Genomic DNA, 15,765 nt, shown 5'->3' with positions numbered 1-15,765 from the left:
AATGTGCAGTACAAAATATATAGTGCAGCGTGGTCGCGCGGACGGCATTTTCGGGTGGAGCATATTGACAAAATGCGCTCCACAATGGACTGTGGTGTCATGGCAAGGTTTGAGCAAGAGAGCCGGCGACGAGCAACGGATCCGAACACGGTTGTGGATGAGATGGAGTATTTTGGGAATTTGCAAAGTATTATTACGGTGGATTACCGTAGCTTCTCCATGATAATATTCGATGTGTAGTGGTTCAAAGTGGTACTTGGAGGAGCTGGCGCAACGGTTCGACGAGGTCCATCTGGATTTCTCGAAATAGATTCCGAAAAAAAATGGACGGATTTGCGCGACACCTTTGTGTTGCCGGCACATTGTGAACAGGTAATCTTCTAGTCATTTGCTTGCTAATTGTAATACGACATGCTTTATGTCACAATGGTTTGAAGACAGTTTGTAAGTGTTTGTGAACAGGTAATCTTCTATCCAAATCCCCGACAACCTCGATGGTGGTATGTTATACCTTCAACTCCTAGAGGTGCGAGAGTATACGATCAAAGCGATGTTCCAGGCATAGATGAAGAATATATGCAAATAGAGGGATCGAAATTACAAGGGGTGGAGGCCACCGCAAGCTTGGAGACCGCATCGGCTAACAATGATGGAAATACAGAAGTCGTAGAATTTTTTGAGAACGAGGCAGACTCGTTCTTTTGTGGTGACATGTCTATCGACCTTCCAGTGTATGCAGAGTTATGTCAGGAGATTAACATGGGATCATAGAATACTTCATTCTTGGAGAATTGTATTACTCAATTCGTTGTTTAGATCTTCCATAAAGGTAGATAAGATATGCATTTTAAGATGGATTTTTCAAAAATGATTTATATTAATGCGCTTTGTATAGTTTCAATTGATTATTCTAACATTATTTTTTATCTCTGCAGGTATCTTTATTTTCAGGATGAGTCGAGGGATGAGCGATGAGGAGTTTCAGGAGATGATGGCACGTATGTCTCCAGATCAGCTCGCGAGATTCAGAGAGATAGCAGATCAGGAGCTGTCTCGTTCTTCGTCAGGGCGCTCTGCTAGATCAGCTTCAGTGCGATCAGATGCTTCAGCTTCGAGCAGACGATCTCGACGCTCGCGACTTGGGCCAGAGGGAGGGACTGCGACTGCAGGAGGATCAGGGGGGTGCTGCTGTGGAGACACGGACGTGGTGTCTCCGTCTCGTCGTTCAGCTAGAGCTCGGTCACCTCCAGGATTTGTCACACCTGTGGGGACGTCCACTCCAGTTACTCCGGCTTTTGCGCAGCCGTCGGCAGATGTCACGCCTTTTGGTGGCACTCCTTTTGGTGGCACCCCCTCTGGTGGCACTCCTTTTGGTGGCACCCCCTCTGGTGGCACTCCTTTTGGTGGCACCCCCTCTGGTGGCACCCCTTTCAGTGGCACTCCGGGAGAGGGTACCCCCGTCGGTACACCGGATGTTCAGGGGTCTCCTGGATATGCCCAGGAGCGTGGACGGAGATGGGAGAGGGCCCATACGAGGCACACTCCTAGGGATTATGGATACCTAGTGGATGGCAGGTCAGGAGCTATCATCATGAATGATGAGGGGAGGAGGGTGATAGCTCGCATGAGGGAGTTGTGCCAACAAGTTTTTCGGCACAACGTCCTGGATCATTGGAGGAACATACCGGAGGGGAGCAAGGAGTACATAGTAGCATCCTTGCATGAGGAGTTCCCGGTGCCAGCCGCAGTGGATAGATTCTCTACGGGCTGGATGATGGATTGCATGCGTGCATACATGTCACATAGACGATCCGACGCACGCAAGGCAATCAAGAGTGGGGCTCCAAAGCCCGAGTGGTTAGATGCAGAGGACTGGCGCCGACTGAGGGAGGAGGCTACAAATTCGCCAGGACGTTGGAGTCAGCAGCGGGAGGCGGCGAGGGCACGAATCGAGGCCGGATCGGTACATCATCTTGGGAGTGGCGGCCACAGGACATATTTGGAGGACTTTGTAAGTTTCTCTTTTGTTTTGCTTATTTGTTTTTTTGAGATATTATTTGTACTGACAATCATATTTCTAACAGTTAGCATTTTGTTTTCTTTGCAGCACTCCATTACAAATCGCGATCCGCAAGGCCTTGAGACTCAATATGCAGAGAGGCACGGTCTCAGATCATTGATCGACCGATTGTACAGACGCGGCGGCGCAGTAAGTCTCTCATCTTTCATGTCCGTAGTTACCATGAGATATTTGAATGCATTATTGTATGGTGGATTGATATGTTGTTTCTTTTTCTGCAGAATCCGTTTGATGCTCCTTTGCAGAGGGACGAGCTTTCGGGGGACGACGATTTGTAGCTCGCCCTCGGATCCTTAGCGCTCACATACCTTTAGTTTTTAGTCGCCCGATCTATGTAGACATTTTCTATGTATTAGTGATATTGTTTTATGATTGTACCAATCGCATTTTATGCGATATCATGTATTTATTTCATCTATCAGTTTTATGATTTCAGTATAGATTCTTTTTGTTTGCAAACGCTTTGTATGCAGCAGTGCAGAAACTATTTTGTATGGCTCTCATACAGCACACAGTGCTAGCTGCCCTGCCACAAAAAAAAATTTTCCTCTGTTACCGTCGCTATTTGCGTCGCAAATTTACTGCAGGCGTCGCTATTGTCGTCGCTATCAGCGTCACAAATTCTATATAACCGTCGCTATATGCGTCGCTATTTGCGTCGCTATATGCGTCGCATTTGCGACGCATATAGCGACGCTAATTGCGACGATTCCATGGCGTCGTCAATAACGACGCTTTTTGCGACGACGGGGGCAAATTTTGTTGTTTGTATTTTCGTCGCTTTAAACGTCGCTATAAGGTCTATATCTTGTAGTGTGACTAGCCGGTGTCTGTATTACCGAATATTGACGATTTGGTCCTTTCTTGTGGAATGCAGCATGAACAGTTACTCTTTCAATATCTTCTTCCATAGTAGGGTCTTCCTTCTTATTAGTCTCTTTTAGGGTAATATTTGACGTTCTTCCTCTTGCCATAGCTACATGACCACGACATTGGGCAGCTCTGCCTTGACCTCAAAATTGGCCTTGGTGATGGTTTCTACCAAGCTTTGGACAATCTCTCCTGAAATGTCCTGTCTCATTACAGCGGAAGCACCTAAGACCATCCGTGTTTCCCTGGGTAGGAACAAAATTTCCAACTGCGTTGGATTTTGCCTTCTTCTTTTGTCCTTGGAAAAATTGTCCTTGGGTTCTTTTTGCTTGACCTTTGAATCCTTTGTTCTGGTTATTGTAGCTCCTGAACTTATTGTTATTAGGCTTTGATTGTACTTCCCGCACAATAGGAGTAGCTCGAATCAAAGCATCCTGGAGGTCTATGGGGCGCATTGATTCTAAACAAGTGTTCAGAGGATAACTTAGCCCATTGCAAAACTTGGACACTTGTTAAACAGTATCCATGGGGGGTGCATATTTAAGAAGAGAAACAAACTTGGCATAGTATGCTTCCAAGGTCAGTCCCATTTGCTTCAAATTGAAAAACTTGTTCATCTTTTGGGTGCGATAAGTTGATACCTTCCTCTTACAGCTTCTTTCAGCAAATCCCAAGTAATGGTATTTTCAGGGACACCTTGATCTCGGCACCACTGCTTCCACCAAAGTCGAGCTTCGCCAATTAATTTTAGCTTAGCTATCATGGCTTGGTTGGCTGGGATAGTTTCAGCAGCAGTAAAATAATCTTGCATCGATTCGATCCAAATTTTTGCATCAGCTTCCACATTTTCGCCTTTCCTGTCAAACTCTGGAGGTTTGACTTGCTTCAAAAGATTCCTTTTCTCTTGAGCTTCGTTGGGAATTATTGTGGGTACGAGATTCTGGGAAATTTTTACCAATTCGTAAGTTGAATTTTACAAATCTATATAGCATCAATAATAGAGTTCAGTACTCAAAATATCTCTCGCTTAGTTTATTAAAACAACTCTCAAATAAACTCTCTTCCCATGCTAAAGTTAAATTGCAATTTCAGAGTTTTCAAGAAAAAAAAAGATTGCATTATTTCTCTGATTGATAAAGTATCAATCAATCTTTTATTACAACGGATGTACAAGGTAATCAGATGGAAGGAAATACATTATTCAGATGGCTTGCAGGCTCATCTTATTTTCTCTCAGGAAAAGATTCCCTACTACAATCTAACTATGACACTCTGATACATCCTTTATGAAGTAACTTGGATTCGGAGAGTAAATATCTAGGAATCTATATTTTTGAGGGAGTTCAGGAAATCCGTCTTTTTTGTAGTTGCGGTGGCTAGAGCGACCTATGACTTTTATTCTGTCAGCCGGAAGGATCTTTGTAACTTCCCCGTAGATATGTTGGTTTAGTTTGATCTTCTTACCTTTAGTATACAGGGTTGAGTTTACACTGGCCTCATGAAATAGATAGATCTTAACAACTTTAAGATCTTCCATCCATTTTACCCTTTTCAAATTATTTTGAAGATAAGCTAGACGGCTTGCATCAATATAGCAATATCCTCCACTAATCATCCACTGTCTTTCACGATATAGAGGTGAGGGGTTGTACAACTGATCTAGTACCCACATCATCTGAATTCTCCAGGCAAAATTGGATGAATGCATAGCTGACATAAACATTACTTGAAAGATCAAGAATCACTTTCAAGATTCGTTACTTTGCCATAATTCAAAAACATACATTAATAAAGAGAAGAAAACATGTCCTAGGCTATGCTTGGAAAAAAAAAATATTTTTCTTAAGCTTGCATCGTAATCTATACTAATGTGGGCTCTGATACCAACTGTGAAGTGTCTGCTAGTCTCAATCCATGGCACACCTTTTAGTAGTCCATCAGTAGGTTTTCCCGTAATGATGCCGCCCGGTGTTCCCTTGGAACATCACGGGGTTGTCACTTAGGCCTACTGAGTCTACTTCACAACGGGAGAGTTCTGGCCGAACCCACTAGGATCGACCTGAAGATTTGGGTTCCTAAAATCGGATGGGTCTTCTAGCAGCCAGCTAGCGTCAGTAATTTCGAGTTTCACTTTTTAGAGGATTACTCGATCTGAAGCGGACTTGCCATTGCACTTGGTTCAAAGAGAATGGGAGACGGAGGGGAGTGTGTGATGCCAGGAGGCATATTTTACGGTGGATTCCGTGCCACGGTGGATTCCGTGAGGTTTTACGATGGATTTCGTAAACTTTGTTGACCGGGGCTCATACACAAAGTGGATTCTTTGTGCAAGAAGTTGATGGGGACGCCTATCCTTTTCGGGCGTTTCATTAATTTAGTGTGACATGGGTGATTCCATAGCGGGCGATTCTGAAAAATACATATTAAATTAATAAATGTTTATGAGTTTAGAGTGCGCACTCGTGATAAATTAAGGTTAGGATTGATTTCTAACCAGTTGATTTATTTATGTAGCTGAAGACTGCTAGGTATTCACTTTTTTCTGTTTAATTGTATTATTTTACTAACGATTGTGAATGCTTCAGTTGATGTGTAGAGATAGCAGCAATGGCGGAGGAAAGCATTGGAGGATAGTGTGTATTTGAGTTATCATTTATATTTTGATGGGCTCATACCTTAGACATGGCGCCTATATTTTGTCACACCTATTTATTGAGGAGTTGGATATTTATTTATTATTTTGTATGCGCATGGATGCACGATTATGATATTTGTATTTGGACATTGTATTGGGTACGCCTGACTCTTTGGGCGCCGCCCATTAGCTTTATTTCTATTTTGTGCTAAAGCAAACTCAAAAGCCAAAAGCGTGCTATTTTGTAATTTGGGCTATTATTTGAGCTTGAAGATGATTAATACATAAAATACATGCTTTGTGGAGCGCTCACACAAGGCATAGGGGGAGATTGCACCCAATTGGTCTCTTGTTCATGTTGTACATGCTTTTTACCTTGAGTTTTGTGCAAAAAGTAGAGTTCTTTTGTTCTTGAGGACCTTCCGGCATTCACTACGTGAGCATACAACATCCGATTTGTGCACCAATGGTATCAGAGCAAAGCTGAGATCGAGAGCTTCCAATCGCTTCTCATATTATGCGAAGGCGGAGCTCTTGGAACGATTGAGCTCCACGGTCAATCTCATCGTGAACGGTCGATACGGGTGGATTCCTGGCGCTCAAGAACCTCTGTTTCCAGCCTCTCATCGCGAAGGACCGGCCTGCAATAGCGGAGGACCACTTCTACATCCTCTTCTCCAAGTTGTGGATACACAGAGATAAGTTTCAAAACTCATAAGCTTAAAAGCTTAATATAAATCTTATAAATCTTAAAGAAGCTTAAAAGCTTCAAAATTTTCAATCGACGGCAGCAGGGCAGCCATTCTGTGATTTTCGCGGATCAAAAACGCCCCCCCTAAAATTCGACGTCGTGGCTGATCAAGCTTCAAGCTTACTACTATAAGTCAAAGTCACACAAAGTCTACTTGTTCAGATTCTGCAAGTCAAAAGTTACTTACCCTACAAGTCTGGCAAGTAACATGAAGTCACGAACTGACTTGTGTTCAAAACTCCTATAAGGATTGTTCCTGCGCAGAAGTACCAAACTGCAAAGTTATTCCCTGGAAGGTTCTGTTCGCATACGCAGACTTGTTGAACTAGTTTCAACACACGCAGAAGGTAAAAACGTAGATTTTTCAAAGATTTCAAATCATGTAATTGCCAAAGACAAAGACTGTGAAAGCCACACACAAAAATATATCAGCCTTGTATACCTGATCTTGAGCTACGCTCATCCCGCTAATTGGATTTTGAGAGTGTGAGGTTTTTTGAAGTTTTGCAGAATGACGGAACAAAATATGGATGATTTGATGGTTGAAGGCGATCTTCTTGAACTTACGGTGGAGCAAAAGTTGAATTTAATTATGATGCAGTTGGACGAAGAACGAAGAGCCCGATAAGCATTGCAAGTTCAATTGGCCAATTTACAAAGATCGACTACCGACAAAGAGGAACCACAATCTGAAGATCTTATCCGACGTACCATTGATGCGACTCTCGAAGCTCAATCCATCCGCAAAGAAACAAAGATAAGTAAAAGAAATTTCAAATTCCGTACTTTCAATGGCACTCGAGATGGAAAAACTGTTCTTGCATTCATCAGTCAGTTTGATGATTACTTTCATGAGGAAACATATGCTGAAAAAGATAAAATCAAGTGTGTCACTAATCATTTAGTGGATAGAGCATCTCTGTGGTGGACCGTGGTTCGTAAGAGCATAAATTGTCCCACTACCTGGGAGAGTTTCAAGAAGAAGTTTATGCAGAATTTCCTTCCTCCACAATTCCATGAAAAAGCCATAAAGCAATGGGACCTTCTTCAGCAAAGAGATCGTGAGCCTATTCCTCAGTACACCGAACGCTTTTGGAATGCATTACTCCAGTTACGCATGCTTGAGGACGTACCTGAAGCGACTCACAAGCGCAAGTATATGTTTAGATTACTTGGGCATTACTACGCTGAAGTCAATATGTTCAAGCCTGCAACTCTTAAAGATGCAATTTCTTTAGCTCATGACACTAAAGACAAGCTTCGAGGAAGAGATAAGTGTCCACAACAATTTCAAGCCAATGGTAACTATGGATCTAAGCAATTCAATTCAAATTTTAGAAGATTCAATCAAGGTCGATTTCCTTCATCATCTTTCCATAAGTCTTGGGAAAAACCACCTGCTTTGTCATCAAATACCAATCAAAACCCTAAGCTAACTTCACAGCCAAATCCTAATATTCCTAGACTTCCTGCCATTGTAAACAATGTATCTAAAGCCAAACCTATAGTGTGTTACAAATGCCACCAACCTGGACATCTAGCAGCCAATTGCCAATCGAAGAAGTCACCTATCCATATCAACTATCTTGGAGCAATGGAAGATGAAGAACATGAAGAAATGGCTGACTTTACAGAACATGAAGATGACATTACCACTCCTTCGGATACTTTACCATGTATGCCAACTCCACATTCTTTGTTGACAATGAAATGTTTAGTGCATGGAAAAGAAAAGATCATTTTACATGATGATGGTAGTACACATGATTTTATTTCTGCAAAGTTAGCGAAATAATTAGAATTACAAACTGTTCCTACGCATTATCGCATTAAAGCAGCATTATCAGGCACAAGGTATAATGGAACACAAGAGGTGCATGATCTAGAAATTCAAATTGGTGAATATACTGAAAGAATGAATTTTCTAGTTTTACCATTACAGTCCAATGATATTATTTTAGGTATGCCTTGGCGTCATCAGCATAACCCTGATATAGATTATTCCACGCATTCAATTAATATTCTTTTTCAAGGAAAACATATTATATTGTATGGTATGCATGCATCTGATGCTTTTCCACTGCTTTCTCATACTCAAGCTAAACATGCATTACGCAAAAGTAGTAAATCTTATCTAATTTGGGTGAATGAACTGCAAGCTAAAGAAAAACATATGCATCCTAGGCATAAAGAATTCCTTGCACAATTTAAAGACTGTTTTGCTGAAGATCTACCCCTGGTTTACCTCCTTCACGTCCTGAAGACCACAAAATAGATTTAATTCCTGGTACACAACCACCTTGTAAAGCACCATATAGGCATAACCAGATAGAGCAAAAAGAAATTCAAAATCAAGTTGAGGAATTACTAAATAGAGGATTGATTAGACCTAGTAGTTCTCCATTTAGTGCACCTGTTTTGTTGGTAAAGAAGAAGGATAATACTTATCGTATGTGCATTGACTATCGTGCTTTAAATAAAATTACTGTAAAGAATATATATCCAATTCCTAGAGTCGATGATCTTATGGATAAACTACAAGGTTCTGCCATATTTAGTAAAATAGATCTTAGATCTGGTTATTATCAGGTGAGATTAGATAAGTCTGACATATTCAAGACTGCATTTAGAACACAATTTGGTCATTATGAATTTTTAGTGATGCCTTTTGGATTGACTAATGCACCTGCTACATTTAATAGAATGATGAATCATATATATTTGAAATATCAGCATTGTGTTATTGTATTCTTTGATGATATCTTGGTGTTTGGTAAAAATGAGAAAGAACATTATGAACATCTATCCTTGGTTTTCAAGTTGTTGAAAGATAATCAATTGTATGCTAATCCGGAAAAAGATTTAGTTCTTTCAACCAGAAATTAAATATTTAGGTCATATTGTATCATCAGATGGTATTAAAGTTGACTCTAAGAAGATAGAAGCAATATTGAACTGGCCTATATCTAAAAATGTGCATGAGTTACGTTCTTTTCTAGGTCTTGCTAGTTTTTACAGGAAATTTGTGCGAAATTTTTCATTACTTTCTTTGTCTTTGACTAAATTTTTAAAGAAATGTATTGTTTATCATTGGTCTGGTAATCAACAGAAATCATTTGATTTATTAAAACATGCATTAACCCATACTCCTGTATTACAACTACCTGATTTTAATAGACCATTCTTTTTAGTAGTTACTGATACTAGCGGATCTAGAATAGGAGCCGTACTCATGCAAGATAATCATCCCATAGCCTATTCTAGTTGTAAACTGAAACCCTCCGAACTTAAATATTCCACATATGATAAAGAATTATTAGTTGTGGTACAAGCTTTAAGACAATGGAAACATTACTTAATGGGTTCTGAGTTTATGATTAAGACTGATCAACAAAGTATTAGACATTTACTTATCCAACCTCAAATATCTGACCGACATATCAAATGGGTAGCTTTTATTCAGAGTTTTCATCCCATTATTCAATATCAACCAAGTAAAGAAAATGTAGTGGGTGATGCATTAAGTAGAAGACCCACCATTCATAATATCTCTATTATATCATTTGATTCTCTAACTCCTATGAAAGATACTTATCACCAGGACATTACTTTTCATGTTGATTGGAATAAATTAGTTGGAAATAATTGGATTCCTATTGATTCACTATCTTATAATGATGGATTCATGTTTTATGAAAAGAGATTATGTGTTACAGTTCCATTCAAATATTTTGTTTTGAATGAAATTTATTGTCCTCCATATCAAGGTCATAGAGGTATCATATCTACTTTACGTACATTGACTGAAGATTTTTATTGGCCACATATGGACACTGATGTATCTAACTTTGTTTCTGAATGTCTGATTTGTCAAAGAGTTAAGAGACATCATGGTAAACAGTATGGATTACTTATGCCTTTATCTATTCCATCAAGATCATGGGAACAAATTTCTATGGATTTTATTACTGGTTTACCTAATACTAAAGCTAACCATGACATGATTTGGACTGTAGTAGACAGGTTTAGTAAACAAGCATATTTCATTCCATGTAAGAAAACTTTAACAGCATCTCAGGCAGCACAATTGTTTTTTAAAATTATTTTCACTAATCATGGATTACTAAAAGTTATTATTTCTGATCGTGATTCTAGATTTTGTAACGTTGTTTGCTAACTTAGGAACAAAGATTGATTTCTCCTCTGCATTTCATCCTGAAACTAATGGACAAACAGAAGCCACTAACTATTTTAGATTCTTTACATGCTTACACTATTTCTAAACCACAGACATGGGACACACATTTGCATTTATTACAATTTGCATATAACAATACACCACACACATCTACAAAGAAAGCACCGTTTGAAGTGATTTATGGTTATAGATTGTCTACACCTGTTGCATCTTTATCAAATAGAATTTAGAGTGCTGATGATATTGCTAATATGCACACTACTATTTTTTATGAGGTTAAAGACATGATTGCCAAAGCCCAGCAATCATATACCAAACAAGCCAATAAGAAAAGACAAGCAATGAGTTTCAAAGTTGATGACTATGTTTGGTTGAGAATAGAAAAAACGTAGATTACAAAGTGTAGATAAACACCCAGTTGTGAAATTAGCGCCTAGATTCTATGGACGATTTAAGATCATTCACAAAATCAATGACAATGCATTTAAGTTAGAATTACCACCTCACTGGAAAATTCACAACACATTTTACATTAGTTTATTACGACCCTTTAGAGGCCAATTACTTGTACACCCTGTTTACGAAAACCCACCTTTGTTAGATGAAGAGACTGAAATACTTGAACCTGAAGCTATCATAGATACTGACTTTATGACCACTAGAACTGGCCGAAGATATTCTAGATATTTAGTCAAGTTTGAAAACCATCCTGTAGAGGAAGCCCAATGGATGCACGCTAGAGACTTAAATGCTTTTCCCACTCTGTTAGCTCCACATTGAGCTAATAGCAATTGAGGTCAATTGCTATCCCACCCCGGGGGTATGATGCCAGGAGGCATATTTCATGGTGGATTCCGTAAACTTTGTTGACTAGGGCTCATACGCAAAGTGGATTCTTTGTGCGAGAAGTTGATGGGGACGCCTATCCTTTTCAGGCGTTTCATTAATTTAGTGTGTATATGGGTGATTCCATAGCAGGTGATTTTGCAAAATACATATTAAATTAATAAATGTTTATGAGTTTAGAGTGCGCACTCGTGATAAATTAAGGTTAGGATTGATTTCTAACCAGTTGATTTATTTATGTAGCTGAAGACTGCTAGGTATTCACTTTTGTCTGTTTAATTGTATTATTTTACTAACGATTGTGAATGCTTCAGTTGATATGTAGAGATAGCAGTAGTGGCGGAGGAAAGCATTGGAGGATAGCATGTATTCGAGTTATCATTTATATTTTGATGGGCGCATACCTTAGACATGGCGCCTATATTTTGTCGCGCCTATTTATTGAGGCATTGGATATTTATTTATTATTTTGTATGCGCATGGGCGTACGATTATGATATTTGTATTTGGACATTGTATTGGGTACGCCTGACTCTTTGGGCGCCGCCCATTAGCTTTATTTCTATTTTGTGCTAAAGCAAACTCAAAAGCCAAAAGCGTGCTATTTTGTAATTTTGGCTATTATTTGAGCTTGAAGATGATTAATACATAAAATACATGCTTTGTGGAGCGCTCACATAAGGCATGGGGGGAGATTGCACCCAATTGGTCTCTTGTTCATGTCGTGCATGCTTTTTACCTTGAGTTTTGTGCAAAAAGTAGAGTTCTTTTGTTCTTGGGGACCTTCCGACATTCACTACGTGAGCATACATCATCCGATTTGCGCACCAGTGTGGTACGTAAACCCTCCTGCCCATAAGGCAAAATCCCATTCCGGCCCCCTAAAACAATGCAAGTCGGTTCTACCTAATGACTACTTGGTCAATTTATCGTCTTCCTATTTCTATTTTCGATTTAGAAAAGCTCGCAGCTAATCGGGACCACCCTACCATTGGACGGACCCGTCAGGGGTTATGCCCACCCGCTTTCCTCTGATGATGGGTCATCTTTAGTTTTTTAATTACCTACAACACATTTATTGGAACATATACAACCTTAATTAGTCCATTAAGTCACATGTTCCTTCACATAATTTATCTCACCAACACGCATACAATTCGAACAGTAAAGCAAACTTCTTTATTATATTGGAAGTTTATCACAATTTCCATCATTCCGTCCTAGCGGAAGATACACAGAATTCCATAAGGATATTCTGTCCCACCAAGATTCCACCCTCATAACTAGTATTTAGGGTTCCAGGATTCCATCCTGGGTCACAAAGGGGCTCGTCAGATTCTTGGAACAATGCACGATTTACAGCCAGGGCCCCCTCTAGCACCTACAATTCCTACTGCCCGAGACTATCCCTACTAACAGACCTTTTGCCTACGGAGCCGGTCCAAGCCTCTCGTAGCGATAATCATGACCCCCTTGGAGTAGGGTCTCGCCGCTAGCTTGGGGGTAGCCTAGCGCAATCCTTCCTTTTATTCTGTTGACAATAATTTCAATCAAAAATCTAGATTCTAGCAAACACAAACAGTTCTTTTAAATGTGTATCAAATGATGCAATGACAATCATCCCAACATGTAATTCACAGCTTCACATAGCCAAGGTAGACCTTATTCTAAGGTAACCTTACATTCTAATGAGAATTCTTCTCCCCATAAAGAAGTGTTGAGTACACCTCTTATAACATGTTAAGCAAGGCATGAGTTTTCCATTTGGATTCACTTATCCAACATAAGCAAAATCCCTTAAGGAAATATATTGTGTCAATAACTCAAGAAGATGACCTATAGGATTCCTAAATAGACAATCAGTTTCTATAACCATCACTAATCAACTCTTAACCTCGTTGCATTTTATCATAACTATATTGAATGCGCCTAAAGACATATGTACAATAACCTTTGGCAAATAATTCTATCCTGATTCTATGCCTTAGAATCTCAACTATTCTAGCTACAAATCATAGTGATTAATCGTTTTATGCTTGTACTAATATGTTTTCTAGATGAGTTATCAATTTAATGTGTAAGTGAAGAATATGGAAGCTAATATCTTATGTAATTATCTTATATTGCAAAATAATACTCTAGTAATGAATAACCTGGTTTGGTAGCATGATGACATTAGGAACTTCAGCTTTACTTGCGCTCGCATTAGCCACACCCGATGTTCCATTGGTAGTGGCAACTCCCGCAACCTCGGGCACTCCCGTATCATTGGCAATACCCGTTGCTTGACCGGTTGCATTGATCTCCATGGTTTTTCCACTTCGTCGCTTTGGAGCCATCATCCACGAGTGGTTTGAGAGATAGGGAAGGTGGGATAGATTTTAGATGAGAGAGGGTAAGAGAATATGGCTTAGTTAAAGATCGAGACAAGGGATTTGAGCTCTCTCTCTCTCTCTCTCTCTCTCTCTCTCTCTCTCTAGCTTCTCGCATCCTCTTGAAGGAGTATTCTTCTTTCTCTCTTCTTCTCTCTTGCAGCCTCTCGGGGTCTCCTTATGTCTCCCTAAGTGCCCCCCATGCCTCTTATTTATAGTGAATTGGAGAAGAGGGCTTGTGGTTGAGAAGTGGAGCTCTTTGTGGAGGGGGATCTTGGAAAGATCAGTGATCTGATGCTTAGATCATGAATCTGATGGTTCCATTGGCTCTGAAAGGGGGGTAAAACACCAAGACACTTGGTTAGAAAGCTCTCAGTTCAATCCTTCTTCTTTTCTATGTTCGAAGTGTTGTCTACTGCTTGTAAACTGCAATCGCGGCGCACGCGATTTCGCCAGTCACTTTTCTTTATTTTTCTTTTTATAAAATTTTCAAACTAACTAACACATCACTTGTTTTTTTCTTTTAAATGACATCTAGTTCTATAAATCTCCATATCTCTTTTTTTAATTTAAGATAATCTCTAAAATATCTAAAATATTCTAGTCTTATCCAAAAGTTTAATATTCTTAGACCATCCTTATTATGCACATTAACATTAGTGATTAATATAGCTCATATCTCTTGCTCACGTTATAACTTCCATGAAGGGTGGCTACGGCCCTTGTTAATTCATAAGAAATATCGAGTTACGACTCTTGGTTTTATTTATTTATTTATTTATTTATTTATTTATTTATTTATTTATTTTAGTTAGTTATTAATGCTAGTTAATTTTTTCTTTAGTTAGTAACCTTACTAACTTATTAATTGAATAACTAAATTTTAAACTAACCAACTAACTTTTATTGCCCGAGAATATTACACAATGTCCCATGTATACTATTTTCAAGGATGAGATGATGGCTCAAGGTATTTGTTGATAATCTTTGTGTTTGCTCTAGTTGGGGAGGAGTGCCTTGAGATACTTTCATTGGTCTTTGAAAGGTAACAGTATTATCAACTCTCCTTAATCAAGACTCAATCCCATTACATAATTGATGGTCAATCATATTGACTAGGGTAGGATGGTTTTCTTCAAAGATACATGTGTGAGCATGAAATAGAGGATGTGCTACAAAAATCACATGGAGGGATTATAGGAGGACATTTTAATGCCAGCATTACATCCACAAAGATTTTACACTCCCAATTGTGGTGGCTACTCTCTTAACCCTGAGATGAACAAGGTGGAAAATCCAAAAAATCTAAAGCAAGAGACAAGGCCAAGGAAAAAGTGAAACAAAAGACGAAGGCACACTAAGAAAAATATGGAAACACAAGAAGTGCAGAAAAGTCCTAAAGCAAGGAGAAAGTCGCACAAGAATAATCGCAAGTCAATACTTTTGTAAAAGAGCGCAAGGCTCACCATGATTTATTTTAAGAGTGCAGCGACCATGCAAATTGTAAAAGTAGATGGGTGGTAGGAAGGAAGCTAGGAAGATAGGAGAAGAGTGGGAAAAAGGGCCTAGTTAGGCCACAGTCGCCCATGTAAAAAAGGGGATAAGGGGATGACCACCCAAAAGGGATTTAGGGTTTTGTATATAAAGTTGAAAAGTGAATGAGAAGCTCATTCTTATGTGTGGCCAAAAGTAGCTCTCTTCTTCTTCTTCTTCTTCTTGCTGCTTGCTTGCTTGCTTGAGCTTGTGCTTGAGAGAGGGAGTGTGAGAGTGTGAGGGAGTGAGTGTATGAGGGCGAGGGACCGTGGTGGCGAAGCTCTCCATCTTCTTCTCTTCTCTTCTCTTCTCTTGCTCACGGCAATGGAGGTTGGAGCGTGTAGCTTGAGGATCAAGCTCACTTGAAGCTTGCACTTGGATCATGGAGCTACCAGAGTTCTCAGGAGAGGAGGAAATCAATCGGGTATGGAGCTAAGCTCACTACACTCGTAGAGATGGATAGCATGTCGGCTATCTGAG

At 39.6% G+C, this 15,765-nt stretch overlaps 1 long non-coding RNA gene across 1 annotated transcript; it reads left to right on the top strand.

The window, feature by feature from the left end:
* The first annotated feature begins 1,816 nt into the window (after window positions 1–1,816).
* On the top strand, window positions 1,817–2,482 carry LOC148033728 (uncharacterized). Its single transcript, XR_015691475.1, has 3 exons — window positions 1,817–2,011; window positions 2,108–2,209; window positions 2,302–2,482. It is a non-coding gene; the product is annotated as an uncharacterized LOC148033728 (long non-coding RNA).
* Window positions 2,483–15,765: the final 13,283 nt, after the last annotated feature.

Source organism: Lygodium microphyllum, chromosome 7, assembly GCF_053477565.2.
Source record: "Lygodium microphyllum isolate KBCC chromosome 7, Lygodium_microphyllum_v1.1.10, whole genome shotgun sequence".
NCBI lineage: Eukaryota > Viridiplantae > Streptophyta > Polypodiopsida > Schizaeales > Lygodiaceae > Lygodium > Lygodium microphyllum.
This window is presented reverse-complemented; position numbering and strand designations above follow the sequence as displayed.